Genomic DNA, 17,788 nt, shown 5'->3' with positions numbered 1-17,788 from the left:
ACAAACAATGACAGCCATTACGAGAAGCACAAAACAAAGGCAGAAATGACAGAGCACAAAAATCAGAGACATTATATATAATAAAGGAAAACATCCAGGGCAAAATTTCCCAACGCAGTGGTTATCTTTAGAGCCTCAAGGACCTTTCCTGGCTTTTCCTCATGAATGCTCATCCAGCAGTAATGAAAGGTTACTTACATGAAGTACTTCAACTAGGTCAGACCTGGGAGAAGCTGTCACAGTCCCATACCTGAACCCACCCTTCCCTACATGCTTAGTTTAAATATTTATCTACAAATACAAAAGTCTACAAAGCACTCCTGAGGCCTCTATCACTTTCTCCAATGCTTTGTCATATCTAGACAGCATACTTTTTAAAGGAGGAGTGTGGAGTTACTTCCTTGGCATATTGGCATTCCCTTTACCAGGTGGTGCACAGAATAAGCCACACTGCCATCAATCCCTTCTTTTAAATTGAGGATTCACAGCAAAGTACTATGATTACCTTTAAAGTCCAATGAAGCCCCTAAAAATTGCACTGGTATTTAACTCAGCTAAACACCATACTTCACCAAAAAAATTATTCTAAGTGAAGCACTGTGATTCAGGAAAGAAAACGATAATTGAGACCAGTCACAAATACATGATCAGTATTTAAAAGTATAAGGTTGGGCAGGATACAAAATGCTTTCTCAAGCATTTCTCTTTAACCTAATTTTTGCTAGTAGTCAGACTTTGGATGTGAAATAATTCTCTTTTTGAACTCTAAGGTGTTACTAATATTTTTTAAAAGTATAATGCTGATTCATATTGTGTGAAGGTCCTGAGCCAGGGAACAAGACATTATTTTCTCACTCATTAGATAGCCTTAAATATTTCTTAAATACATATAAGTGTTTTTGATCTTCATAAGAGAGAACAAACTAACTAATTAAGAGATCATACATGCAGAACTGTGATGCTAATGTTAGAACACCCAATGCCACAATCAATCAGATCTTGCAGACTCTTCCGTCCATTAACAAATCTTATTAGGGAAAAGAGTGTTCCCACAGAGAAACAAGGCTCTGCCTGCAAAGATGCAACCACAGGGCAGAGACCAGACCTGTCATCTGGTGAGCACTGGCTTTCATTATACTGCAAGAATGTTATCTCCTCTGGATAAACAAAAATGTTTCCTCTGGCTGGAATGACAAATCCCTTTGCAAATGTCAGATTACCTCATTGTAGTTTTAATTGCTATTGCTAATCAGGAAGAAAAGAAAGCACAGGAAACAAATATCTTAGAATTGCATATGTGGCACATCTAATTTTAAAAAAGGCATAACATGGTACAGCATCATAAATTAAAGAACAGCCAGAATTCTGCCTTAAGAAGTCCGCCACATAGAGGGAACCAGAAGTTAAAATTTAACATCAAAGGAAGGAATACTGTATTTTAATCTTTTTTTCAATTGACAAAGACATTTTGTCTACATTTCTAATTCTATCAAATTAAGCATTTCTCTTTTTTCTTTTTATATTTACAGATAAAAACTGACAAGTCACTAAGTAAGATTTATTGCTTTATTTCCTGTACTTGACTGCCTTTCCCAGTAGGGTAAGGAATGAATATTTCAGTACAAAAGCAGAAAACAAGAGCAGAAAAATGAACAGGGACAGGCTGCTTTCCTGCTCTTCAGAACACTGAATAGAAATCCTCTCAGCATAACAAATGTTGATTTGGGTTCAAAGTGATGTGCTAACAAAAAAGAGCCCTCTTAGAACAACTTGTCCCAATACCTTCTTTACAAAAATCCAGGATTATTGCTGTATTTACCTTTGTTTTATTTTCACAATGAAAGACAAGAAATGCTACAAAAATTGTGGTACTCCACCTGACATAACAGAATATTAAAGTAGTGTAAGCTGAATTCTGCCACTATCTGCAATACCAAGTGATACTACACCTAAAAGTCAAATTAGTTGAAACCTATTTCCTATAACGCATTTTCAGTGTTTATGACAGCTGGATAAGTTACCCAGATGCTTGTGTTAATTCATCAGCAACTTGTGCTTTTACAATTACTGTCACCTTGACACTAGCAGGTGCCAGTGAGTTGTATTTTATTCAGTCCCCACTTCCAGCTGAGCTGAAGTAATTTATGAATATTCTGAGCTAAAAGGTGAGGAGACAAATTAATAACATTTCTGGAAACAAGCATTATAATGAATCACATCAGTGTGATCATCAGTGCCAACAGAAGAAGCCAAATGGCCTTCAAAGAGGACTTTCACAGCTGTAGAAGTATTTTGTACATCTAGATTCACAAGTGTCAAGAGTGTGTTTTGAGCATTTTCCCCAGGAAACAGACTGTGTTCAAGACCAATTTCCTAGCTCTGGGTCAGCCCTGGTCCTGCTGGACTTGAGCATGCGAAATGCCACACCAACACAAGCCCAGCTCTGTGGGGGGATAGAATGTAAGAAAATAAAGGTAGTGCAGAAGGTAGTCTCACCCCTGAGGAGTTGCAGCTGTACCAATCACCAAAGATTAGGAACAGGCCTGCCCTTAACAGGCCACAGCTGTGTCCAGTGAGGATGAGTGCTACAAAAGAGTAAGTTAACTAGTTGAGAAGAGAGGTGGAGTTTGTTGGCTGTGCTGTAAGGAGCTGCCCTATGAGAAATCACTGAGAAGGTAAGGAAGATTTGCAATAAGATGACCACACACGTCCAGCCCAGGACTGCACCCAGTCTCAAGTTTTCCTACCAGGATTCAGAAGAGGGGGGCAATGCATAAAAATCAAGTGGCTCCACCTGAGAGTATCTACAGTAGCCAAAGATCAGCCGGAGCTGATCAACACAATGGCACACACGGACACCAGTCAGCATCACACTCTTCACCACCCAGAGTTTTGGGAAGGCCTTCTAGTTTGCAAGTGTAGTGCCAAACCCAAAGCACCTGTGCCCATGTGTACGACTCAAAGCTTTTGAAAACAGTGATGGTAGAAATATGCAAATGACTTACTGCAGAGACTCAGGCAGCTTGTGGGATCTGTGAGCAATCACTCACCTGCAAACTGCTGGAATAGCAGGTGTCTTTTTCACAACTACACAAAGTAACAAATATGAGTAAGCTTTTAGATTTGTACTACCCTTTCCAGAATAATCCAATATGCTGGTCACCAGCTTGTAGAAGAAAGTTCACATAAAAAAACCTGCCTATTGCAAAAATTAGATCAGATTTTTTTTAAAAAAATCCCTTCTTTTATTCAATCAGCCTTTTTTTGTTATGGTTTCACTGGCAGCAAGAAAATTAATTTTCTTTTCTAGCTGACTGATGTACCAAAGAAGTCACATAGTACCATGAAGAGTATCCCCTCTGTGGAAAAGATTGTAGAGAACTTAATCGAATGGAAGTAACTGGATTAGTGAGAGATTTCCAGATTTCATTCAAATGCACACAGCAAAAAGCAAAAGCCCCCGCAAGTTATTAAAGGTAGCTAACATATGTAATTACTTCGGTTATTTTTTAACTAAGAATTTCTATGTAGATATACTGTGATTGAAAATCTTATTGTAGGAAGGCCAGAATTAAATGGTACAAAATGTTAAAAAAGAGTGCAAGGCACAAACCAAATAAATAATGTAATGTACAGAAAGTTTTCCATACCTCACTTGTACATTAAAACTTAAAAAGGAAGACAGGAACAGCTACATAACTGCCAAATTCAAAAAAACATAAAGGAATACTTTTTTCCTGTTATATTTGGTTTTTTTTCTTTGGTGCTATTCACGTGTATTTAGGATTGCTTACACAGACAAACTCCAAGAACTATTTAGGAGGAAGAACTTTTAAACCACAGGAGAAAAAGCAACTGTTCATTTATCTACTAATGTCAAAAAGCTAAGTTTTTTAAAGCTTATGTATACTTGAACAATTAGAAGCTTAGCTACAACCCATTAGCACTGGAGAGCTTATGAACCAACCATTTAATAATATCCCTGCTGCAATAATTCAAGAAAAGGAGGTGATGAATGCAGTAAACAAACTGCAATGATTGCCTGTAATAACAAAAGGAATTTGTTACTCACAAAAGCCTTTGAGAATTCCTCACCCCAGACTGAGGGCAGCTTTAATTTTTCAAGAGGTGTGATAAGCAGCATGCACAAAGAGTAATGAGCTGGGTTTACTGCACGCGTACGGATTAACCGAGCGCTGGCAAGCAGCTCCCGAGGCCCCAGGTACAGGTAAACAAGGCTCACACCTCCAAAAACTGTGCTCAAATCTTAAGACTCTGAAATACCACATCACCCCAGATAGATAAATTATGAAACAGCTCAGTGTCAGCAAATCAGTGTCAAAGGTTTGGGGTGCCAGCTTTGTGTCCTATCAGCAATAGAAACCCTGGAACTGCAGGTCTCCAGTCAAACAAAGCATTTGTTTCAAGCAAGGACAGATGGCAAGCTAGCAGCCATTAAAAGTGTCAGCAGCCATGATGGAAGACTGAGCCCACATTTAAGAGCTAGGGGAAGTTTTAGATCTCTGTTTTCACACAATATCCACATAAGAGGAACAGGATCTTAAACCATTCAAGTTAATGCTATGTTATATTCTGCTTTCAACAACAGGCACCACTTAAGAGACCCCATACAACTGTACAACTAAAGTATGAAGAGACACTAGCACTAAAAAACTCTTTCCCAAGGCTCCTCTGTCCCCAACAAAATAAGCCCTCTCCAACCTGTAGAAGTCCAACATTCACATGTTTGGATGCTGGTGAAAGGCACTGTCAGCCCTGGAAGCAACTTGTAGACTAACACCAGGCAAGGATGCCAAGAGTACAGAACATGTCATGCATTTAGTAGTGAGGTCTTCTACAGTTCAGGAAGATGATACATGCATTTAAAAGTACATTGGATATAAGTGAATGCGACTGAAATTAAAAATACGGCATATAAAATGGAAACTCATTATATTGTGAAGTGATACAGAAAACATCTGGATGTCATCCTAAGAGGTTGGTGTTTTTCCTGATTAAGGAAACAGCTGCCTTAGTAAAATTACTCATATCCAGCAGTAACAAAGAGTATCTTTTAGCTCAATTCTTCTGTTAAGCCACAAGCATCTGCTTCCTAATTTTCTTTTTATTTAATCTTGTGTACCCAGCTCAAGTGCTGTAACAACAAATTTAAATAGCTGCCTCATTTTATATCTTGCAAGCTATCATGACTAAACAAAGAACAGCACTTTGCATATGAAACTTTCCTTTCAAGCAGGTGACCATTGAAGGGTGATTTGCAACACCATCTGTGTGAAAGCAGGGGGTAGGGTGGAGGAGCCTCATAAACTGCACGGGGAATCAATAACTACATCCTCAATGCAGCATAAAGGGCTTTCAGAAGATTCATTCCTAGGCTTGTAAATTTGACTGTATATTTTAATTCCAATACCATTAAGTGATTTAGAGTGATGCCTTCACTCTAAATGACAATCCTAGACCATGGTGGCAGGCACAGAAAGGGCTGAAATCACTCTGTACATAAAGGGAATTCTATTTTATTTTTAATGGTAACTCTGCAGCAAATGGGGAGCTGTTCGTTTCAGCCAATGTTATGTGACAATTGCAAATTTCTTTCAGGCACTAATGGCAAGAGTTTTAAGTGATGGCTATCAATTACACAAGTATAACAATGTGAACAGGATACCAAGGGTGCCTACTTTATTTGTTCTTCCATTCATTTTTTTCCTTACTTCATTCACTCACTTTAATATTTTACTCCAACACCAGAACGACAGCTTAATGAAATTACTCTCATCAGTTTGAATCAAAAAGATCCTTGGATAAAAGGGACCAAAACTCAGGGTTTCCCATTATTCTGCTATCTCCCTTGAACTGACCACTAGCAAATCTGAGCAGCCCACTGAACAAATGGAACAAGTAAATATCCATCTTTTTGCTCTGTTTGCCCTCAAAAAGATGGTCTTCCTCAATTCACTACATAGTATTGATCTGACATCATCACAAATATTTTAAGGCAGTTACTTGTATCATTCAGAGGTTGGTCCTCAAATGGTTAAAATGTACACTTGATGGTGTCCTCAGAGGAGGCAGCACAGAGTAGGAGTTCTCCAGCCAGCTCAGGGTTTTGTTCTTTCTGGAGTTACTCAAATTGCTCCACAGCAAGTGTGCTGGGTCTGCAGCAGCAGTGCAGTAGCAGTAAGGAAGAAAAGTTTTCCTTTTCCCTGCTGTTTTCATGCAAGGTGCTCCAGATGGCCAAGGGCTGTGTTTTTATGAAGCTGTGAGTGAAATTTCACAGGAGGATGGTTGAGGTTGGAAGAGACCTGTGTGGAAGGAGTTCTGAAGGTCATCTGGTCCAGCTGTGCTGCTCAAGCAGGGCCACCCAAAGCCTGCTGCCCAGGAACATCCATGTGCACAGACAGCTTTGGAATGTCTCCAAGGACAAGGACTCCTCAGTCTCAATGGGCAATCACTGCAAATCACTGCAGTGCCCAGTCACCCTTACAGTAAAAATGTGTTTCCTGATGTTCAAAGGGAACTTCTTGGGTTTCAGTTTCTGCTTGATGTTTAATATAAATGTTATATGTATATTTTGGCATTAGGGCAGGGTCATAAGTGACAAGATGTATCTTCAGACACGGCAACAAGGGATTTATGAAGGGTCTTGTCTTGTTGTCAGTTGTTTGATTTTAAATGAAGCAAGCAATAAACTTGTAATAATAGCAACAAGGACAACTAATAGCTAGTGAACTACATGTAATGCAGGCTATGAAGGGATTAGCACAAGGAACAAAGTATGGATGAGAATCCAAACTGACAACTTTGAGTACTGAAGTTTTAGAAACAAGCCATGATTTTAGGCACAGAATTATGGAGTTCCAGGCTTTCCACAGTCTTGATTAAACACAAAAAGCCTAAGGAGTTAATTTGCATTGCTCTAATGTCCTTTGCCAGAGACCCTATGCTCCTCTTCATGCATAGGCAATTCCACATTCCACTGCCCATTAGTTTGATGTGTTCATGGACACAAGGAGAATAAATTAAATTAAACTAAACACTACTGTTTCGGAGTGTCTCTTATATTCTTTAAACATATATAAACTATAATGAGTATTCAATGGAAATTAGTGTTGTATATTATGGCTCCCCCATGTTTAAGCAGTAAAGTGCTTCTTTTAATCCTTATACTAGGATTGAAGTCAACACAGGAATTTCCAGATTTTGTGATCACAGATACTGGAAAAAAGTAGAATGATCTCGAGTACAAAGACAGTGCCAACAGTCCCTCTGTTAGATCTACAGCATGGATCACTTATGAATAAGCCACTGAATCACAAAACTCTCTCACTGAGTTTCTTCTAGCACCAGCAGCTACAGAATATTTCTATCTCACTTGTATAGATGTATGGGACATAAATCAACTGTTTTAGCTGTTTCAGTCCTCAGGTTTCAGTGGATGCTCAGATTACAAATAAATTTGTTTTGGTCAATTTCATTAAAAACAATGGGATTGAGAATGTGCCATTTGGTAAGCAAATTCACAAATTTAAATTTACAAATTTACAGCTTGGATTTGCAACCATGTGAACAGCTGAGCCTGACCCCATGACAGGTGAGTTTGGAAGCACCAACAGTTGCATTGATGCATTATTTTTCAAGGGGAGGAACAGGTTAAAATTTAGCATACTCTGCAGGCTCCTTTCCCCACAACCCCTCTGACACACTATCTAGCTGGCTTTTTATATAAGTAATGAAACAATAAAAATCTTCCTCTATACAGCAGGACAAAAAGATGATGGTTTCCTAACTCGGTGCTTTCTTTCTTATTACTGAGATTTCTCTGACAGACAATAATCATTGAATTGTCTGATGAATAATAGAGAGGATCAAAATGAGCCTGAATAAAGCACTTGTATATTTTCCTTAAATTAAATATAAGAGATGTGAACTCTTGTAGTTCTTTGCATGTAAGCCAAACAGGACGCTTCAAGAGAGAAGAACTGATTTAAGGAGCTCCTTTTATGTTGTAAGTTAAATCATCAGGCAGACTAATTCAATTCCTTTCTGTTTACTGTAAGACTATTTCTCTTACTGGACAAGTCATAAAACTAAATTGACTAAAATATAACAATTTCCAATTCTTAAAGACTCAGAAACAAGTCCTCTGACTGAACAGCAGGGCTGCCAGCACATCAAATTTATGAGCAATTCAACTGCTTCTCTGAATTTCCTGCAGTTAAAACTTTTTTACTTTTTTTGAGCTGAACCTCAAAACCATTCCTGTAATTAAACATCCATAAATTGTACTCTCTAAAGATTAACACTATTTTGAATGCAGAACATATTTGAAGGAAACAATGGTTGGAAGTATTAATAAAGACTTCAAGTATGTGTATTAGCACGTGGACATTGCTTTCCATGCCCCCAGTTGAAAAAAGAGGAAAAAAAAAAAGGCATGACAACCATGTAAATTCTCTCCATTTTTAACAGTGGCTCTCTCAATTTTTAACTACATGGCTGTAGTGCTTTATTTTATTCTTTAACCGAACACTACACATTGCCATTTCTAGAGAAAAGGCCTTTCAGGCTTCACTAAATTATTTCTATATTTAATAGCATGTAAGTTAAAACATTAGAGTACCTTAAGTGCAATTTCAAGCAGAACTAGATAGAAAAAAAGTCTTCAAAGTATGATTTAGGAAAAGGGCATCTTAGTCACCAGCTTCACTCACTCATTAATTCTGTTACCAACTGTCACAGTGAATCAAGAAAAAAAATATGGCTGAGTAAGTCCTCCTCTTTACTTTACTTTTGACTTTGGGTCAGTTAATAACCGTATTAACTTAAGACAGACCCTTCAAGGAAATTAGAAAAGCTGATGGCATTTAACACCGAACTAATTCTGCTCAGGCCTGCCGAGAACCACCACTGTGGTTTCCTGCAGCAGTGTGGCAATGATGGCCCAAAGCATTACAGCAGTTGTAAATCTTGCCTGGAATCAGGAAGATTATTTATTCTTCCCACTAGAATATAAATGGAAATAAAAGCAGCTCTGGAAAGAAAAGGCTGAGCACAGACTGAAGCATGTTTGTAAGAGATACCCTGCAAGCAGCAAATGCTGATGAGAAGGTTTCAGTTATTCACAAGTTTTGCATGATAAAAGGAAAAAGATTGAAATTGTCTGTATACTATGAATAGTGTTTTTAAGAGCAAGTTGGGGAAAATAGCATCCTTTAAGAAAAACAGCATTCTAAGCTGCTGACTTTGTTCTGCAGCTGTTAGTTTGAAGAAAACAACAAAAAAGAGTTTTTAAAGTACAATGGAAGGGAGTGATATTCATAGCATATCCTTTTCCCATGATGATCCTTAGGATCTATTGGACTGTAAAATCATCTAGTCATGCTTGCAAAACTTAAGGACAACTTGGCCCCCAAGGGACAACAAAACTTTAAAGCAGCAACAGGACTGAACCAGCTCCCAAAAACAACTAGTATGGTTATTTTGCTTAGCCTGCAAAAGCAGATGATTGCCTAAAGACTGAGGGAAAGAAACAAACAGGACACATCTAGTTCTTCAGATGAATTAGTTACAGAGTATTTTTGGTAGTTCAGTGGATTTGAAAAAAAAATCAGAAATAACAGAACTGGTCCTTTATGCCAGAAAGAAGACAGCTCTTTGTTAATTGAAGGTTGACTCTACTCCAGAAACTCTGCTGCTGGAGTGATCTTCCTTGTTTGCTTTAGAGTTATGTCAGTTTACATAAGACTTGGATGTTAAAACAAGCTCTTGAGCCTTCATGTAGCATAGGAGACAAGAGTCTCCTCATCCTGTACTGTTCTAATTAGCTACTATTTGAAGGAGTTCATCAGGGTTGGGTGGGTTAATGTCAGCAATTAAAGGTGTTGAGTAAAGAATATCAGAGCTTAAAACATATAAAAAAATCCAAATTCTTCACAATATTTTACCATCTCCTGACCTCTCTTGTATCTTTTGCTTTACTAGGGAATTAAACAGTCTGATGGCTGACCAGCTAACACCTATGGGGATATAGAAGCTTGTATACGAGTTGACAAAAGACTTGCAATGTAAGCAGTGAGCTAAGAAACTGAATCTGCTGTTTAACTACATCCTAAATTATTTTTTGCTTAAGGAAACCAAGCAAGATTTGTCTGAGACACTGGCACTACATACCACTCCTCCTTTTCAGCTTTCCAATCTTCATGTTCATCCTCTTCTCAGTTTCTGGCTTAAGAAAAGTTTGCAGTTTGCCCAATTCTGTGCACTTAGCCCTGGGCAAAATGAACCCTTACATTTACTGATTGGAGGAAAACAGATTTGTTTTTCCAATGTTTCATGACAGCTCTGTTTAGGGGCAATCACCTGCCAAAACCAAAAAATCCCATTGGCATCTCTCATGCTGGAAGTGACACAGGATTTTTAATGTGCACATCTTTTCCAAATTCCTTCTCAATCATTTGTACACAGGGTGCAAACACAGTCTGAGTATGGCAGAGGCAAGCTTTTGGCACAGATGATACAGCAACTGGACTCATTTATCAACCAAAACATTTACCAACATTATTCAACTATAGCATTTTTACAAATGGCAAACAAAGCATGTGGCTTCCTGCAGTTTTTGAAAGGTGTGGGAGAAAGCTCCCTACTCATCCTACAAATCTTTCAGATTTCTGTTGCCTGAAAATAAACAATTGATCCTGCCAAAAAAAAAAATCCACAGGACAATTAGCCCTCACCATAAACTGATCCCAAGAGTTGGTGCTAACTTAAAGCAAATGAACCTTGTTTGTATCTGTCTCATGTTTGATCTGCTGAGCAAGATGTGCTGCAAGTGCAAAGGAGACTTTTAAAAGAATATCTCTTTCTCCTGCAGCAAGGATGCCATTATCTCTACCTATTGCTGGAGATATGAAGAGCATGCAAGAGCAGCAATGATGTCTGTCTGTTTCTGATTTCAGGCATTCAATCTTCTCAATGATATTCAGTTAGCTTGAAGCAGCAGAATTGGTGGGTGGCACAAAGTGGTGTTTTGAAATGAATTTCTAATCTGATCCTTTAAAGAGCTAATTGGATAGGAAGCTTCCCAAATTGCATTATACATTTCTGTTCACTCAAATTGTATTTATAATATTAAGAATATGCCTACATATTTTTTACTAGATGTAATTTAAATTTTTGGAAAGAGATATGAAGATAGAAAGATTCTTTGCTAAAGTCAGCTTTGGGAATCTGATGGAATGTCTTCAGAGCTGCCAACAGAATCAAAAATGTGGTAATCTTCTACTGGATGGTTTATGCTTTAAGCTAATAAGAGAAGGATGTTATCACCTACTTAACTCCCAACTTAATGAAAACTAACCTCAGACTCAGTTTACTGAGACAAAGCACAAAGTGGAATCTCTCATACACTAGTTATACATTGTGAAATATTTAGATGAAGAAAAGAATAGTTACTCCACACACAGAGTATAATAATATTTTCATGTGTGCTTTTTCTTTTGGTAAAAAAATCAGTACAATGATTCAATAATATCTATTATTATCACCTAATTGAACGTTTATACCACATCCACAGAGAGACTATACTTCCCAAATATTTCACATAGCTCAGAATTTAAGCAGCATAAGTTCATGCTGATCTATTCCCACTGTCAGCACTGAGATTTTTTGTTGCTTTCATTGGCAGAAAGAATTAAAATTCTTCACTGTACTATTATACATAAGCATTGTTATTTAGATATGACCAGTATATTTGCAACAATTTAACTGCTGCTTGCAAATGGCTCCACCGAACCCTGTATCTAACCATATGTTGTACATTTTCTATTAAATCTGCACAGCAACTCCACCACCTCCTCAGGCAGCATGTTTTTACCCTCCTCTTACTCTTCTTTATTATGCAACTGCATTTTGTGCTGCTAAGTGACAGAACTGGAAACTGAGATAAATAAAAGAGAGAAATATCTTGGAAACAACTTCTTTGCAGGTGCCTGGTGATTCTGGACAGGCTGCTAATAGCATGTAATTTCTTCTGTACAGTATATCAACCCACATGCAAAGAATTCTTCTTTAGAGTCTATCTAGAGCTGCTGCTCAAAGGGAAAGCACTCACACTACTATTTCTGACAGACATTCTCTTGCCAACTGTTCTGTAGAACCGGAATGAAGTGAAACTGTAGGAGCAAGTTGAAAGCCAAATCCTCAGAAGAAACAAACAGCTCCCTCTCAGCTGCTTGAATTCTACTTAATAACATAGCTCATGAGCTTGTGTCAAATATACCAGCTGTTACAATCACAATCCAGTATTTCTTAGGTCTCATTATAATCCATTCTCCTTTCTAGCAATTTACCATCAGCCTACAGAAGTGTGGAGGTGAGCAGGGATTTTAGTTAAAATTAATGTAATGAGCAGTGAACTTTTTTCTTATTTCCAAAGTCAACATATGAATGCAAAAGCATGTCAAATAGGTTTACCATAGAACAAAGCAAATTTTTTTGTTGTTTGGAGAAAACTCCTCAAACAAACCATTTTCTGCTAGGCAAATGGGAAACCACTAAAAGTGAAGAACATAAGTTATGTACAGGTTGGAATTCTAAACTGATATTTCTCAGATCAAAATCAGGGCTCTGATTCCTGGTTTCATAGCAGGCTTAGTTACAGCAGCTGCAGCAGGCTGTCACCACAGCTTCTCAGTCCCCTGCTGTGGGTATTCACACTGATAGAAAAACAGAATGATGACAGACAAACAAAAGCAAAGCATACCCACTGCTGGACTCCAGCAGACAGCAATTCACTGAATTAAGGCAAATTACCACTATTCCCACTTTACATTAGCACAGTGGCCTGAGGGCCCTCATTCTGAGGCACAGAACCCGTTGGTGATGGCAGCTGATGCTGTGCCTGGTGGTGGTGCCTGATTGCAGCACAGGGGCACAGTCTCCATCAGACTGCAGGTACTCAGACCCCAGAAGCAGTTCCCTGCCATGCTACACGTGGGTGTTATCAGCAACCCCACAGCAGAGTGGGAAGAGAAGGAAAACCTAGCAGCACCATCTTAATTAAGTGCAAGACTGGAAATCCACAACCCTGTTACCATTCTTCCAATTTTCTTCAGAATTAAGTGTGTGGGCAGCCTGAGCAGCACAGTGGCACAGAGCAGCCGGGCAAGTAGCACTGGGAGAGAGTGGACAGAAGTGTTAGGAATGAGAAAACTTTTGGAGAAAAGGGAACCTATTTGAGAGAGATGGGTTTCATCAACAGTGACAGCGTAATTGCACTGCAGGAACTTAAGAGACACAAATAGAAGACTGAAGGGCAGTCTGCTTGCAATGGCAGAGGAGTCTACAGGAGCCAAGGTTATCTCCAGAATGTGAATCCATAGGGATTCTGCAGTTCCTTTTTATGCAGGTAGCACAGAAAGTGAACAGCATTAGATTTGTTAAAGGTGGAGAAGAGGCTGAAATAGTAATGGAGATTACAGACTGATTGTGGGAAACAGAGAATATTTTAAATCATTCTCTGTCCCTGAGTAGGATGTTAAGTGCTACATCAGAGCTGATATAAACCTTGATTTTATACAGTGTAATGACAGCTTTCTGCGGAAATTCAGTCTATAGGAGAAAAAGTATCTCTTAACTTAGTTTGACATATTACTGTCAACAGGGGTCACATGCCCCAATTCAACACATTCTTTAAAAAAAAAAGGTTCACTTTGGTAATGTTTAAGTTTAGAAAGAGAATCAAGATGACCAGCTGAAATGAATTTAGAAAGAAACAGCCACAAGGTTAAATTGCTTGGAGATGATTTGGAGAACAAAAGGTGAGGTTCAGAGTCCAAAAATTCTCAAATCAAAAGGTTCAGATGACTTTTACCTTCTTTTGGTTTGACTGTAAAGAAAGTCACTAAAAGTAAAACCATATTGAGTCCAAGTAAGGAATACAGAAACAGACAAGTTAAACGAAAACCCTTAAGTCAGGCTAAATGTAATTTTTGAAGAACAATTAAAAAAGAAAAAAAGAGAAATATGATGCCTGCTAGAGAGCCAGGAGAAACAATAGCAGATGTCTGTTTAAAAGAGCATAGTGCATGAACCAAAGCCTTGCTAAAAAGATAAACTTGCCCCTGTATTTAGTCTTGAGGAGCATAGGCATGTCCTCATGCAAGAAGTTTCTTCAAAGAATAAGCCTAATGGACTGTTGCAATATTGAGGCTGGACTAGCAGGTTTCTTGAGGTCACTTCCAAGTTGAATGGCTCCAGAATTCATTGAAATACCAAGTTAAAAAATCATAAATCTATAAAAATGAAAGTGAGCATAAAGATCATTTCAGAGCTCTACAGGAACTAAAACATGACACCACTGAAACACTGATGTATTGCTTAAAAGTGGCAGCAGATGGATGGTAGGTGGGAAACAGGACCCAAATCTGAAAACAGGGCTGTAGAAAGCTACAGGCAATTGAAGTCTTCTAGTCTGTATCACACAGGGAATTCTACTGCCAGCCTGTGCAGGTGATTAAGGAGGAGTCAAGTGGCATTCACAGAGAAGTGATCAAGCTGATACAGTATGCCTGGAGTTTCAAACAGCATTAGAAATCAAGCTTCCAGGACATAAAAGGGAAAGTCCTCTTGTTAACTAGTGTCAAGTTAAGTGAGAGGAAGCAGGAGATAAAACACTCGGTCAGTGCTCACACTTGATGAGCTCAGATCCCCAAGGCACATACACTGGAACTCAATCACAATTTGCAGAAAAGGCCAATACTTGTGTATAGGTGACAAAAACTTAATTCTCCTACCATTCAAGACTCCTAAATGATGGAATTTTTTTTGTATTCATGGAATTTAAATATTCTCTCTGAAGAGACACCTCTACAAGAGAGGCAGAGACAGAGAGAATAGCTGCAGCTAAATTTTGCAGAATGTCAGAATGTCTCAGCATTATGTGAAGTCAGCAATCTTCTGTGGTCAGCCTGGCAGAGGCAGTTGGAGATCAATAGCATCTGCATCATTATTTCATGCCTGCTCCTCGTTAGTAACATAGCTTGACAATCACTGAGGGATGGTGGTTTGCAGTGAGCAATGATTAGGTCTGTCTGAAGTCAGACAGGAAGCCAACATCATCAAGTGAGGTTGAACAGTGGCACTGTAACTCCAACTCTAAATGCAGATATAAACTAATTAAGTATGTCATGACTTTTTTTCCCATTTTTTTTAACCTCTCATTAATAGCTGGTAGAGAGTAACAGATGAAACTCTAAGTTCAACTTTTCAAAGAATAGCTTGGATTTTTTCCTTTTTGTTTTGTTTTGTTTGGGAGTTTTTGGAGTTAATTTGTTTGTTCTGGTTTGTTTTTGTTATTCCTTCCCCCTGATCAGAATTAATTAGTGTTCTTTCAAACAGGTTATCCTGCCACAGTAAAAAAAGTACAAATCTGTTATATTTCTGCTTCATGCCATGAAGAAGAATGGCAATATGAGCATATTATATAGGAAGAACAGATGCTGCATCCAAAATATATTAATTCTGGGGTAAAAAAATAAAAAGCTACTTATCCCATTCAGAAAACAGAAAAGCTTCAAAGGAATCTGGGAAATTACCAGCTGAATCTGAAACTCATGGACTTCTTATTCACTTCAGAGCATTTTGGATTAACTTTTTTGCTGCTCACACAAACAGCAAACTAAAAGTTCCTTCTATTTCTGCCTATGCAATGTATTCCCCGACTGTGGAGCCAACTTTCAAGTAAAACAGTCCCCTTATTACTGAGTTTTAGCAGTGCCTTTTAGAGCCAGTTATGAAGAAATCAGAAGACCTAGAGAATGTACCAACCCCACTGCACTAAGAGCAGGGCCATACATTTGCCATGACTTTCAGCACCAGTACCACAGCTATTCACAGCAGTGAAAATTACAGTGCTCACAAGTAATGCTTGTAATCTCCATGAATTCCAAGAAAGATTTTAGTTGCTGTTAGAGGGGCTAGTGCTGTCCTCCTCCAAAAGTTAATGAATTATCTCCATATATTATTACATTTGGAAGTGTAGTATATACCTGGGTCTGCAGAACAGAGGACCTTGCTGCATGCAATACTCCTGACCCTTAGTGTACCAGAATTTAACATCAAACTGGCAAGTACAGCAAGGCAGCTGTAAAACAAATTTCTCCCTTACACTTTATTTTTCATTTTATAACAAAAAAAAAAAACTTAAATGAGGAATCTTCCAAGATTCTAAGACATGTCTTGTACTTAATCAAGGTTTAATTTGAACGAAATGATCAAGAAAGTTTGAAAAAAAAATCTCTCCCAGTCCTGTGGGATAAATCTATCATATTACAGTTTCCTAAAGATACTTTCATATAAACAAAAAAAATTTTCAATACTAGCATTGCTTTTAAGCAGCCAGGCTTATTTTTAATAATCCTTTACAGCCAGTGACTTATGGAAAAAATAACAAGAAAAGCCTTCACAAGCAGTATTATTATTAGGGACTCAAAAGCCCAAAAGAAACAAAAAAAAACCAACCACCCCCAAAAAAGAGAGCAGCATTTAAATAGTTATTCATCTTTAAATCAAGTTTTCTGATACTTGTGGCTATTTTACAAATGAAGTGGATATTTGACTGAAATTCATTTCGACTTGGGTTTAGACGGATACCACAATGGGAAAAAAAAGCATATGAAATTTCTAGCACTTTAAGGTATTTAATATGAATTCTAGTAAGGTAGAAATTGTAGGAAGCTAAACAGAAAGCATCTCATGGCTCTCTTTGCAAGTGAGAAGCACATATAGTTATCAAGGGGTAAAGTATTCAATTTGTTCATTTTTAGAATGATTCACGTTGGTGACTTTATCTAAATGAACTATTATGTGAGTAGGATGTTTTAGGAACTACTCAGTATGATAGCATATTCTTTAATTGTGATTAGTTAGACTTACAAATGATTATGGAACATACAATGTGTTGCAGCTTTGGATCATTACCCATGGAAATGTAATTCAGAAGCACAAACAATAATTATTTCCATCACTCCTTCTACTGAAACATAGCTTTCTTTAATTAGAATACTGCTAAGTAAGCACAGCAAATATAAGATTTTTTAAATAGTTAATCTGATAAAGAATTAATTGAGCTTTTAACGGAGGAAGTTTAATCCTTCAATCAGTGTGCATACAGATTGTGCTAACTTTTTAGGAACACCCACTAATGTAATGGACCAACAGATTACTAAAGATATATTTTCTCTGGTGGCAGCCAGGCTCTGGGGCCCTCAGGCCTTTCTACACCTCTCAGCAGCAGCAGGGAAGAAGAAACTCTCATAACACAGGAGAACCTCACCCTGCTGCATCCCATTCTTTACATTGGCAGAGGTTGGCTATTGCCACAGCGTATTGGGATTTAGGAGACAAGTCATGAAGGTTCCCCAAATCTGATGAAGGCACAGCATGCTGAATTGCACTCTCCAAGCCACCAGAACAACGGTTTAGGGAGAGCAGATGTCTAACAGAGAGTGTGAGAACCAGTGGCAAGCATGGACGATGCCCTTCCTGGCCTGCAAGAGCTTGGCATCCTCCTTAATAATACACCTCCTCTCTGTGTGTAAGAGGCAATTTTACTTTCATTACTGAGTCCATCAATTTTAGAATGGGCACTAGCATCCTTTATCACTGATGTTCAGCTGTAAAGAGTTCCATTTAGTTATCTGCTGTGTGAAACACTTTCTTTTGTTTCAGATGTCTCCTCATTTCATTTGTGCCAGAGTTTTACTGGAAC

At 38.1% G+C, this 17,788-nt stretch overlaps 1 protein-coding gene across 2 annotated transcripts in view; it reads right to left on the bottom strand.

The window, feature by feature from the left end:
• Nucleotides 1-17,788, bottom strand: part of MAN1A1 (mannosidase alpha class 1A member 1) — a 139,453-nt gene that overhangs the window by 64,031 nt on the left and 57,634 nt on the right. The window lies entirely within an intron of this gene.

This window comes from Ammospiza nelsoni, chromosome 3 (assembly GCF_027579445.1).
Source record: "Ammospiza nelsoni isolate bAmmNel1 chromosome 3, bAmmNel1.pri, whole genome shotgun sequence".
In the NCBI taxonomy this organism is placed as follows: domain Eukaryota; kingdom Metazoa; phylum Chordata; class Aves; order Passeriformes; family Passerellidae; genus Ammospiza; species Ammospiza nelsoni.
The sequence above is the reverse complement of the archived record's forward strand: the minus strand, read 5'-3'. Positions and strand labels throughout refer to the sequence as shown.